Source organism: Haematobia irritans, chromosome 5, assembly GCF_050003625.1.
Source record: "Haematobia irritans isolate KBUSLIRL chromosome 5, ASM5000362v1, whole genome shotgun sequence".
Lineage (NCBI taxonomy): Eukaryota > Metazoa > Arthropoda > Insecta > Diptera > Muscidae > Haematobia > Haematobia irritans.
The window spans coordinates 165,533,983-165,548,025 of NC_134401.1; positions in this window are offsets into that span (position 1 = coordinate 165,533,983).

A 14,043-nucleotide genomic window follows, 5' to 3' on the forward strand; every position below is an offset into this window, starting at 1 on the left:
TACAGGAAATTTTGTCAAAATTTCATTTCTAGAGGAAATTTTGTCAAAATTTCATTTCTATAGAAAATTTTGTCAAAATTTAATTTCTATAGAAAAATTGTCAAAATTTCATTTGTATAGAATATTTTTTGTCAAAATTTTATTTCTATATGAAATTTTGTCAAAATGTTATTTCCATAGGAAATTTTGTCAAAATTTCATTTCTATAGGAAATTTTGTCAAAATTTCATTTTTATAGGAAATTTTGTCAAAATTTCATTTCTATAGGAAATTTTTGTCAAAATTTCATTTCTATAGGAAATTTTGTCAAAATTTCATTTCTATGGGAAATTTTGTCAAAATTTCATTTATATGGGAAATTTTGTCAAAATTTAATTTCTATAGGAAATTTTGTCAAAATTTCATTTCTATAGGAAATTTTGTCAACATTTCATTTCTATAGGAAATTTTGTCAAAATTTCATTTCTATAGGAAATTTTGTCAAAATTTCATTTCTATAGGAAATTGTGTCAAAATTTCATTTCTATAGGAAATTTTGTCAAAATTTCTTTTCTATGGGAAATTTTTGTCAAAATTTCATTTATATGGGAAATTTTGTCAAAATTTCATTTCTATAGGAAATTTTGTCAAAATTTCATTTCTATAGGAAATTTTGTCAAAATTTAATTTCTATAGGAAATTTTGTCAAAATTTCATTTCTATAGGAAATTTTGTCAAAATGTCATTTCTATAGGAAATTTTGTCAAAATGTCATTTCTATAGGAAATTTTGTCAAAATTTCATTTATATGGAAAATTTTGTCAGAATTTCATTTATATGGAAAATTTTGTCAAAATTCCATTTCTATCGGAAATTTTGTCAAAATTTCATTTCTATAGGAAATTTTGTCAAAATTTCATTTCTAGAGGAAATTTTGTCAAAATTTCATTTCTAGAGGAAATTTTATCAAAATTCCATTTCTATAGGAAATTTTGTCAAAATTTCATTTCTATAGGAAATTTTGTCAAAATTTCATTTCTATAGGAAATTTTGTCAAAATTTCCTTTCTATAGGAAATTGTGTCAAAATTTCATTTCTATAGGAAATTTTGTCAAAATTTCATTTCTATAGGAAATTGTGTCAAAATTTCATTTCTATAGGAAATTTTGTCAAAATTTCATTTCTATGGGAAATATTGTCAAAATTTCATTTCTATAGGAAATTCTGTCAAAATTTCATTTCTATAGGGAATTTTGTCAAAATTTCATTTATATGGGAGATTTTGTCAAAATGTCATTTCTGTAGGAAATTTTGTCAAAATTTCATTTCTATAGACAATTTTTGCAAAATTTCATTTCTATATAAAATTTTTGCAAAATTTCATTTCTATAGAAAATTTTTGCAAAATTGCATTTCTATAGAAAATTTTTGCAAAATTTTATTTCTTAGAAAATTTTTGCAAAATTTCATTTCTATAGAAAATTTTGTTAAAATTTCATTTCTATAGAAAATGTTTGCAAAATTTCATTTCTATAGAAAATTTTTGCAAAATTTCATTGCTATAGAAAATTTTTGCAAAATTTCATTTCTATAGGAAATTTTGTCAAAATTTCCTTTCTATAGAAAATATTGTCAAAATTCCATTTCTATAGAAAATTTTTGCAAAATTTCATTTCTATAGAAAATTTTTTGCAAAATTTAATTTCTATAGAAAATTTTTGCAAAATTTCATTTCTATAGAAAATTTTTGCAAAATTTCATTTCTATATAAAATTTTTGCAAAATTTCATTTCTATAGAAAATTTTTGCAAAATTGCATTTCTATAGAAAATTTTTGCAAAATTTTATTTCTATAAATTTTGTCAATTTGGATAGAAGGAAAGCTTGCTATACCAAACAAATCGTAGTTAAAAATTGCGTTGATGGAAAAATGGAGATACAGATACGTTGATGGAAAAATGGAGATACAGATACCTAGACGACAAAAAGGAATACCTATCTAACATAACACCTAAAACTAATTTAGAATTACCTGTGCCAATTCTTTGGTATATCAAAAAATGTTAATTTTTTATAATTTAAATATTAAAGAACAAAAGAAAAAAATCTATAATAAGAACGATGCTTAATGCAATTACAATTCAAATTAAAATAAGTTTTAAATTAATTTTTTAACATGGGTTTATTATCAAAATTGTTTGTTGTGGCAATACTTATGTTTGTTACTGTACGTCCAGATCCAGATCCACCTATAATAAAACTGCTTCTAATCCTATGGTTTTGGTTTTAGCTTCATTTATTTATTTGTTTTTGTTTTTTCATTAGTGTGTGTTGTGTATATTATATTTTGTATAATACATAGACATTTATTATTAACAACTTTTAAGGATTTTGAACATTGTGGATTTCTTTGTTGTCCATTCAATTATGTTTATAACAATATTATCATTTAATTATCATTGAGCATATTCATTTATATTGTTTATTTTTTGTTGGTTTTTACGATTTTAACAGATATATTAAAATGATTCCATTTTGTTTGGATTTATTTCATTTAACAGATGTTTTTTTTATTTTCTCATTTGAAAGCACACATTTAAAGCATTAACAATTTCAATAGTATTAAGAGTGTTGGTTGGGTGTGTGAGAGATAACGTGTGTATGTATGTATGGGGGAACTACTCAGAGAGAAATGTCTGTTGATAACCAAAAATAGTTAAGCAGCCACTGTGTGCTCAAATAGGAAAAATTTTGAAAACTTCTATAGAAATAATATCGCAAAAATTTTCTATAGAAATAAAATTTTCTATAGAAAAAAATTTCCCAAAAATTTTCTATAGAAATAAAATTTTGACAAAATTTTCTATAGAAATAAAATTTTGTAAATATTTTCTATAGAAATAAAATTTTGCAAATATTTTCTATAGAAATAAAATTTTGCAAATATTTTCTATAGAAATAAAATTTTTACAATTTTTTTTTTATAGAAATAAAGTTTTTACAAAATTTTGCAAAAAATTTCTACAGAAATAAATTTTGCAAAAATTTTCTATAGAAATAAGATTTTAAAAACTTTGCAAACATTTTCTATAATTTTTTTTGATAAAATCTTCTATAGAAATAAAATTTTGACAAAATTTCCTATATAAATAAAATATTGACAAAATTTTCTATAGCAATAAAATTTTGAGAATGATGAAATTTTCTTTAGAGATAAAATTTTGCAAAAATTTTTTATAGAAATAAAATTTTGCCAAAATTTTCTATAAAAATAAAATTTGAAATAATTTATTTCTATTTCTAATTTTGTTTCTATAAAATAATTTGTCAAAATTATTTTTTCTATAAAATTTTGCAAAAATTTTCTATAGAAATAAAAATGTGCAAATGCTTTATACGTATATTGGCTCAAACAAATTTCGCTAGGTACATTTCAAAATTTTATTTCTATAAAAAAAATTGTCAAAATTAATTTGTATGGGAAATTTTGTCAAAATTTAATTTTTATAGAAAATTATGTCAAAATTTTATTTCTATAGAAAATTTTGTCAAAATTTTATATCTATAAAAAACGTAGTCAAAATTTTATAGAAAATTTTTCCAACATTTTATTTATGAAAAAAATTTTTATAGAAATAATATTTTGACAAAATTTTCTATAGAAATAAAATTTTGACAAAATTTTCTATAGAAATAAAATTTTGACAAAATTTTCTATAGAAATAAAATTTTGACAAAATTTTCTATAGAAATAAAATTTTGACAACATTTTCTATAGAAATAAAATGTTGACAAAATCTGCTATAGAAATAAAATGTTGACAAAATCTGCTATAGATATAAAATTTTAACAAAATGTCATATAGAAATAAAATTTTGACAAAATTTCCTATAGAAATAAAATGTTGACAAAAAATTTCTATAGAAATATAATTTTGACAACATTTTTTATAGATATAAAATTTTGACAAAATTTATTTCTATAGAAAATTTTGTCGAAATTTTTCTTTAGAAAATTTTGTCAAAATTTTACATCTATAGGAGATTTTGTCAGAATTTTAATTCTATAGAAAATTTTGTCAAAATATTATTTCTATAGAAAATTTTGTCAAAATATTATTTCTATAGAAAATTTTGTCAAAATTTTATATCTATAGGAGATTTTGTCAAAATTTTATTTCTATAGAAAATTTTGTCAAAATTTTATTTCTATAGAAAATTTTGTCAAAATTTTACTTCTATAGAAAATTGTGTCAAAATTTTATTTCTATAGAAAATTTTGTCAAAATTTTATTTCTATAGAAAATTTTGTCAAAATTTTATTTCTATAGAAAATTTTGTCAAAATTTTATATTATTATTATTATTACTTTATTTAAAATCATAATAAATTATGAAAATAAATACAAAAAAATGAAGGTACTAACAACTAAGGTTTTCGACCTACAAAATTTTATATCTATAGGAGATTTTGTCAACATTTTATTTCTATAGAAAATTTTGTCAAAATTTTATTTCTATAGAAAATTTTGTCCAAATTTTATTTCTATAGAAAATTTTGTCAAAATTTTATTTCTGTAGAAAATTTTGTCAAAATTTTATTTCTATAGAAAATTTTGTCAAAATTTTATTTCTATAGAAAATTTTGTCAAAATTTTATTTCTATAGAAAATTTTGTCAAAATTTTATTTCTATAGAAAATTTTGTCAAAATTTTATTTCTATAGGAAATTTTGTCAAAATTTTATTTCTATAGGACATTTTGTCAAAATTTTATATCTATAGGAGATTTTGTCAAAGTTTTATATCTATAGGACATTTTGTCAAAATTTTATTTCTATAGAAAATTTGGTCAAAATTTTATTTCTATAAAAAAAATTTTCATAAATAAAATGTTGGCAAAATTTTCTATAAAATTTTGACTAAATTTTTTATAGATATAAAATTTTGACAAAATTTTCTATAGAAATAAAATTTTGTAAAAATTTTTAATAAAAATTAAATTTTGACAAAATTTCCTATAAAAATTAATTTTGACAAATTTTTTTATAGAAATAAAATTTTGAAATGTACCTAGCGAAATTTTTTGAGCGTATTTATGTATAAAGCATTTGCTATACGTTTCCAGTCGAAGTAATGTTCGTACACAGCAAACTATTTTTTTAACAGACAAAATTCTCTGAGTATCTATAAGAGCTTGTGTAGTTAGCATATTGCTGTAGGATATTTATCACTGAATTTAAATTTATTAACACAATAAAAATTAATTAATTTTTATTTTCATCTTTAAATTCCTCTGCAATTTAAACAACAGATAGTTAGTGTGTTTAAGTGTTTTCATTGTTCAGGTTTTATGAAATATAATATTTTATGAATGCAGAGGATAATGATCCATCAATGGGTGTAAATGTATTTATGTTTTTGTTTTGTACTAAATACTCAGTATATAACAATTTGTAATGTCTGCAGGGATTTTACTGATTTTTTTTCATATTCATATCAATTGATATCAAACTCATATACATGCAGTTTGGTTATCTAGTCTGAATAGGGAGGGAGTATGATATACCTTTTTCATTTCTGTATATTTATTTATTTTTTTATAATAAATAACTCAAAAAAATATCTTGGCCGGGTTACGTTGGGTTTCGTTTTTTATGTTTGTGTGTGGGGTAGAATAATTTAAATCCATTTAGACCATGTCCCTTAATGAGGTTGGTTATTGGTTTCGACTTTGGGTTTGTTTTTGTTTCATTTATTCTCAGTTAGTACATAAAACAATGAACCATATTTTTTGGGGAGGCCTTGGAATAATTCCAAGGCCTGGCTTGCCTTTTCGTTTGTTGTTTTGTTTTATTGTCATGTGTTGCTTTGTTATATGGATGTAAGTAAAATTGCTTTAAATTTTTGTTTTTTACATTCGCTTTGCATATGTGTGAGTTGTTATTGGTGTATAAGTATCTGGGATATTTCCTTCCTTTTTTAAGTTTCTTTTTGGACAATTTGCCATTGTTGTTGCATGCGGAATAACAATTATGTTTTTCATCTTTTTATATTATTTATTTTTTCTAAGACATCTCTCTAAAAAAATTTGGCAATTGCTTGCTTTTTTAGTTACACCGACGGTTACAGTTTTTTTGCTTTCATTTTTTTGTGTTTTTAAGTTTATATTTTTTTGTATTATTTAGTATGTGTATATGCATGTATATATATGTGTATATGTTTATTTATGTATATATACTAATTGATATGATATAATTTTTTGTTTGTTTCCTCAATATCATTTTGTTTACATTAAAAAACTCCCTAAATTTTTTCGTATACGATTTCCACAATTTTTTCTACAGGAGTCTAGAAATTTTATTTCGAGAGACAATTTTGTCAACATTTTATTTCTAGTTTTTACAAAATTTTATTTCTATAGAAAATTTTTGCAACGTTTTTTTCTATAGAAGGTTTTGTCAAAATTTTATTTCTATAGAAAGTTTTTACAAAATTTTATTTCTATACACAATTTTTGCAAAATTTTATTTCTATAGAAAATTTAGTTAAAAATTTTATTACTATCGAGAATTTTGTTAAAAATTTTATTTCTAGAAAAAAATTTTGTCAAAATTTTAATTCTGCCGAATACTATGTCAAATTTTTATTTCTATAGAAAATTTTGTCAAAATTTTATTTCTATAGAAAATTTTGTCAAAATTTTATTTCGACAGAAAATTTTGTCGAAATTTTTCTTGAGAAAATTTTATCAAAATGTTTCTTTAGAAAATTTTATCAAAATTTTATTTCTATAGTAAAGATTTTATTAGAAATTTCGTCGAAATTTTATTTCTGTGGGAAATTTTGTCAAAATCTTATTTCTATAGGAAATTTTGTTAAAATTTTATTTCTATAGAAAATTTTGTCAACATTTTATTACGAGAGAAAATTTTGTCAACTTTTATTTCTAGAGGAAATTTTGTCAAAATTTTATTTCTATAGAAAATTTTGTCAAAATTTTATTTTGATTAGAAATTTTGTCAAAATTTTATTTCTATAGAAAATTTTGTCAAAATTTTATTTCTATACAAAATGTTGTCAAAATTTTATTTCTATAGAAAATTTTGTCCAAATTTTTATTGAGAAAATTTTATCAAAATGTTTTTTTAGAAAATTTTATAAAAATTTTATTTTATATAAAATTTTGTCAAAATTTTATTTCTATAGGAAATTTTGTAAAAATTTTATTTCTATAGAAAATTTTGTCAAAATTTTATTTTGATTAGAAAATTTGTCAACATTTTATTTCTATAGAAAATTTTGTCAAAATTTTATTTCTACAGAAAATTTTTTCAAAATTTTATTTCTATAGGAAATTTGTTAAAAATTTTATTTCTATAGGAAATTTGTTAAAAATTTTATTTCTATAGGAAATTTTGACAAAATTTTATTTCTATAGGAAATTTTGTCAAACATTTTATTTCTATAGGACATTTTGTCAAAATTTTATTTCTATAGGACATTTTGTCAAACATTTATTTCTATAGGAAATTTGTTAAAAATTTTATTTCTATATGAATTTTTTCAAAATTTTATTTCTATAGGAAATCTTGTAAAAATTTTATTTCTATAGAAAATTTTGTCAAAATTTTATTTTGATTAGAAATTTTGTCAAAATTTTATTTCTATAGAAAATTTTGTCAAAATTTTATTTCTATAGGAAATTTGTTAAAAATTTTATTTCTATAGAAAATTTTGTCAAAATTTTATTTCTATAGAATATTTTGTCAAAATTTTATTTCGATTAGAAATTTTGTCAAAATTTTATTTCTATAGAAAATTTTGTCAAAATGTTATTTCTTTAGAAAATTTTGTCAAAATTTTATTCCTATAGAAAGTTTTATCAAAATTTTATTTCTATAGGAAATTTTGTTAAAATTTTATTTCTATAGAAAATGTTGCCAAATTTTATTTTTATAGAAAATTTTTCAAAATTTTATTTCTATAAAAAATTTTGTCAAAATTTTATATCTACAGAAAATTTTGTCAAAATTTTATTTCTATAGAAAATTTTATCAAAATTTTATTTCGACAGAAAATTTTGTCAAAATTTTGCTTGGAAAAATTTTATCAAAATTTTTCTTTAGAAAATTTTATCAAAATTTTATTTCTATAGTCAAAATTTTATTAGAAAAATCGACAAAATGTTATTTCTGTGGGAAATTTTGTCAAAATTTTATTACGAAAGAAAATTTTGTCAACATTTTATTTCTATAGGAAATTTTGTAAAAATTGTATTCCTATAAGAAATTTTGTCAAAATTTTATTTTTATAGAAAATTTTGTCAAAATTTTATTTTGATTAGAAATTTTGTCAAAATTTTATTGCTATAGAAAATTTTGTCAAAATTTTATTGCAATAGAAAATTTTGTCTAAATTTTATTACGAGAGAAAATTTTGTAAACATTTTATTTCTATAGGAAATTTTGTGAAAATTTTATTTCTGTAGGAAATTTTGACAAAATTTTAGTTCTATAGAAAATTACGTCTAAATTTTACTTCTATAGGACATTTTGTCAATCATTTTCTATTTTTTTTCTATATTTCTATAGAAAATTTTGTCAAAATTTTATTTCCATAGAAAATTTTGTCAAAATTTTATTTCTATATAGAAAATTTTGTAAAAATTTTATTTCTGTATAACATTTTGTCAAATTTTATTTCTGTAGAAAATTTTTGCAAAATTTTATATCTATAGAAAATTTTATCAAAATTTTATTTCTATAGAAAAATTTGTCAACATTTTATTTCTATAGAAAATTTTGTCAAAATTTTGATTTCTATAGAAAATTTTAGCAAAATTTTATTTCTATAGGAAATTTTGTCAAAACTTTATTTCTATACAAAATTTTGTCAAAATTCTATTTGTATAGAAAATTTAGTCAAAATTTTATTTCGACGGAAAATTTTGTCGAAATTTTTCTTGAGAAAATTTATCAACAAGTTTCTTTAGAAAATTTTAACAAAATTATATTTCTATAGTCAAAATTTTATTAGAAATTTCGTCAAAATTTTATTTCTGTGGGAAATTTTGTTAAAATTTTATTTCTATAGCAAATTTTGTTAAAATTTTATTACGAGAGAAAATTTTGTCAACATTTTATTTCTATAGAAAATTTTGTCAAAATTTTATTTTTTATTAGAAATTTTGTTAACATTTTATTTAAATAGAAAATTTTGTCAAAATTTTATTTCAATAGAAAATTTTGTCAAAATTTTATTTCTATAGAAAATTTTGTCAAAATTTTATTTCTATAGGAAATTTTGTCAAAATTTTATTTTAAAAAAAATTACCTTTTTTGTAGAATTCTACGAACTGTGACATCCGTGGTGGGGACTCCTTACCCTTTTAGTTCCGAAATTTCTTAGCCAATTTACTTGACGTTTTTCTTTAAAAATCCTTCATTTCATTTCGTGATATTTAGTGCAACCTTTTTGCCATTCTGCTTTTTTAAAAATGATAATAACATCATTTTTGGAATTTATTTAACATTTTCAGTTAATGTAGAAAGAAGGTGGTCATTTATAATTTTTTTAATATTAAAATCACTTGAAATCACTTTTGATTTAAATTGGAATTTAGTTTAGTCACTCCTCTCTATGTGAAAATCGAATACATTTATTTTTTTCTCAAATTTCTTTTAAATATATTTGTTTTTTATTTATATATATATTTGCTAATTATAACATATTTTATATATAGGTTTTTCTTCTTTTTGCTCTTTGACTTTTGTTTATAATGTAAGCTATTAGTTTCCTTTTATTTCTTTGGAATGTTAACATTTATGTTAGTTTTTTTTTTCTTCAAAATTTTGTTTGCTTAATTTTTTTTTTGTTTATCCTTAAATAATTGTCACAAAACATTCGATACAGATCACATTTGATTTTGTTGTTGGTTTACCTAAAAGTTTTAGTTGTTAAGAGTTTTTTGTTTCTTTTTACCGGAATGTTGTTACCGTAAGAGTTGTAGTTGTAGTAGTGGTAGATAGTGATAGAGTAGTGGTGTTTGCCAAATGAGTTTTACATTTGAGCAGCTAGGTTGGTTAGTGTTCTTTTTCCTTTTGTTTATGGAATATTTTATTTTTTTTTATTAAAACAGCAGTTTTTTAACAATTACCAATCAAATTTATTTTTTTCTTAGATTAAAGTTTTTAGTGAGCTTCATTTTCTTAAAAGTTGTTGGGAGTGAAATATTAATATTATCATTTCTAATGAATAACAATATTAATAATTTGAAAAAAAAAAATAATTTCTTCGAAATGATATATTAGACAAATATGGCATTTGTGATTAAAGATTTTTCTTTAAGGGTAAATTTTAACCCTTAAGGAAATATCTTTAGGAAAACACCAAATTTGTTTTACATTGCCGGACGAAGCAATTTGTTTTTGTGTTTAATTTCTTCTTTTTTAATTTTTTCTTTAATCCATTTGTTTGTTTTTTTTTTTTTGTTTTTAATTGGCAGTGTGTAAACCTAAAAAGTTTTTTTTTGGCAACACAATTTGGCTTAAAACAAGTAAATTTTTCTTTGTGTTCTCTATATATTAAGAAATATAGGAGAATTGTGTGGAAGTGTTGGGTGTAGTAAAAATATTTGGAATATAGATTTCCGAAAAAATAAAAGCTATAAAACTTTTTTTGTTTACTTAGTATTTCGGTGATTCAGTTAACTTGTGCCGCTACTTGGGATGGAAATCAAGTGCATTCATTCGGTGTAGGCTTTATAGAAGGCAATAACAACTTTGTTGTAATAGAACTAATATATGACTAAATTTAATATATAATAGTTTTGTACAACCATTTCATTGACTACAAACTATATAAAAAAAAAATAAAAACAAAAACAAAAAAAATAAAAAAAAATTTTTGTTAGTATTACTAAAATTTCCCTTTTGCTTCAAAGTATTTCAAATTACCCAAGTTTACCATATTTGCCCTAAACAAAAAACTTGTATTTTTGTATTACTAAAAAGTATCCCTTCCATCCAAAAATGTTTCTTTTATAGGAAATATTTACTATTTTAAATTAGTTAAATATTACAAAATAAGACAGTCAAAGGTTGAATTCAGTTTTTTCCTTTGAATATAAAGAAAATGACCAACTGCATTTTATTTTTATTTTATAAACTTGTGTAATCGAAATCTCTTATTTAAAACCCCCAATATTTAAATTGATTTAGCTTATGTATTTGCCTAAAGTGCCAGGGTTTTTATTATTTATTAAGACTAAGGAATTGTGTTTGTCAAAAATTGTTGCAGAAAACTTGTCCAGTCCATCTTAATAAAATGTGGGGATTCCCCCAGAGATTGCAATGAGAATAAAAAAACACTTTTTGCTAATGTGGGGAATCCCCTAGAGATTGCAATGAGACTAAAAAATTTTTTTTTTTTTTGAATTTTTTTAAAATTTTTTTAGCTGTCGGCATAAAAGGATCCACATTATATTCTCCTTTCTCTCCAACAGAAGAAAAAGCACCCATATTTTCACAATTTAAAATTTAATTGAATATTAAAAATTTAATTAACCCAACAAAAATTTTAATAAAACAAATAATTTCAATAAATCACAAAAATTAATTGTATAAATTAATTTATTAAAATGATCAATTAATTTTTTTATTGACGTCAATTAAAAATACATTGCATTTTTTTTAATTGATACTAAATTAATTGAATCAACCATAAATTTAATTAATTAAATTTTTTTAATTGATGTCAATTTAACGATAATTTTATTATGAACATACTTTTTTTCTGTGGACTTTTGTAGGTGATCAAAATTTGATGAGTCGATTTTGGCTACCATCAAAAGCCGATTAGTCAACACCAATATTTTTTAGTTTCACAATTAACCAATTAATTGAATATTAAAAATCAAAAATTGATGAATCGATTTTGGCCAACATCAAAAGTCGATTAGTCAACACCAATATTTTTTATTTTACAATTACAATTTTAATTGTATATTAAAAAATTTAATTAATTGAACCAAAATTTTAATATAAAAAATCAATCACAAAATTAATTGAATCAAATAATTTTTTAATAGGATCAATTAAATTTTTAATTTACATCAATTAAAAATTTATTATATTTTTATACCCACCACCATAGAATGGTGACGGGGGTATAATAAGTTTGTCATTCCGTTTGTAACACATCGAAATATCGATTTCCGACTATATAAAGTATATATATTCTTGATCAGGGAGAAATTCTAAGACGATATAACGATGTCCGTCTGTCCGTCTGTCTGTCTGTCTGTCTGTCTGTCTGTTGTAATCACGCTACAGTCTTCAATAATGAAGCAATCGTGCTGAAATTTTGCACAAACTCGTCTTTTGTCTGCAGGCAGGTCAAGTTCGAAGATGGGCGATATCGGTCCAGGTTTTGATATAGTCCCCATATAAACCGACCTCCCGATTTGGGGTCTTGGGCTTATAGAAATCGTAGTTTTTATCCAATTTGCCTGAAATTTGAAATCTAGAGGTTTTTTATGACCATAAAGAGGTGTACCAAAAATGGTGAGTATCGGTCCATGTTTTGGTATAGCCCCCATATAGACCGATCTCCCGATTTTACTTCTTGGGCTTATAGAAACCGCAGTTTTTATTCAATTTACCTGAAATTGGAAATCTAGAGGTACTGTAGGACCACAAATACGTGTGCCAAAAATTGTGAGTATCGGTCCATATTTTGGTATAGCCCCCATATAGACCCATCTCCCGATTTTACTTCTTGGGCTTATAGAAACCGCAGTTTTTATTCAATTTACCTGAAATTGGAAATCTAGAGGTATTGTAGGACCACAAGTATGTGTGCCAAAAATTGTTAGAATCGGTCCATGTTTTGGTATGGTCCCCATATAAAAAGACGTCCCGATTTGGGGTCCTGAGCTTATAGAAACCGTAGCTTTTATCCAATTTGTCTGAAATTGGAAATCTAGAGGTATTTTAGGACCATAAAGAGGTGTGCGGAAAATGGTGATTATCGGTCCATATTTTGGTATAGCCCCCATATAGACCGATTTCCCGATTTTACTTCTTGAGCTTCTAGAATCCGAAGTTTTTATCCTATTTGCCTGAAATTGGAAATCTAGAGGTATTTTCGGGTCATAAAGAGGTGTACCGAAAACGGTGAGTATCGGTCCATGTTTTAGTATAGCCCCCATAAGAACGATCTCCCGATTTAACTCCTTGGGTTTCTAGAAACCGTAGTTTTTATCTGATTTGCCTGAAATTGAAAATATTCTGGTATTCTAGGCTCACAAAAACGTGTATCGGATTAAGTTTTTATCGGATTAAGTTTTTATTTTCTTGCACACTTACAAGAGATGTTAACGATTCCTCTAAAACTCGAACAAAAATGGTTCTTATAAATCCAGAATCTGATATAGTCCTCATAGGTGAAAACCTTAAATTTATCTTCGGGAAGTGTCCTCAATCCCTCCTGACATTTCAAAGGAAACCCTAATATTTGGTTCATGGTGGTGGGTATTTAAGATTCGGCCCGGCCGAACTTACTGCTGTATATACTTGTTTACTGTAAATTTGTTAATTGATGTCAATTTAAAGTTAATTGTATTTTTTTCTGTGGACTTTTGTAGGATCAAAAATTGATTAATCCACTTTGGCCAACATCAAAAGTCGATTAGTCAACACCAATATTTTATATTTTCGCAATTAAAATTTTAATTGTATATTAAAAATTTAATTATTTGAACCAAAATTTTAACATAAAAAATCAATCACTAAATTAATTGAATCAACCATTTTTTTAAAATTTAATTAATTAAATTTTTAATTGACATCAATTAAAGATTTATTATATTTTAATTGATGTCAATTTAACGATCATTTTATCGTGAACATATTTTTTCTGTGGACTTTTGTAGATTATCAAAAATTGATGAGTCGACTTTGGTCAACCACAAAAGTTGAATATTTTATATTTTCGCAATTAAAAATTTTAATTGTATATTAAAAATTTAATTAATCAACTACTTTTTAATAGGATCAATTAAAT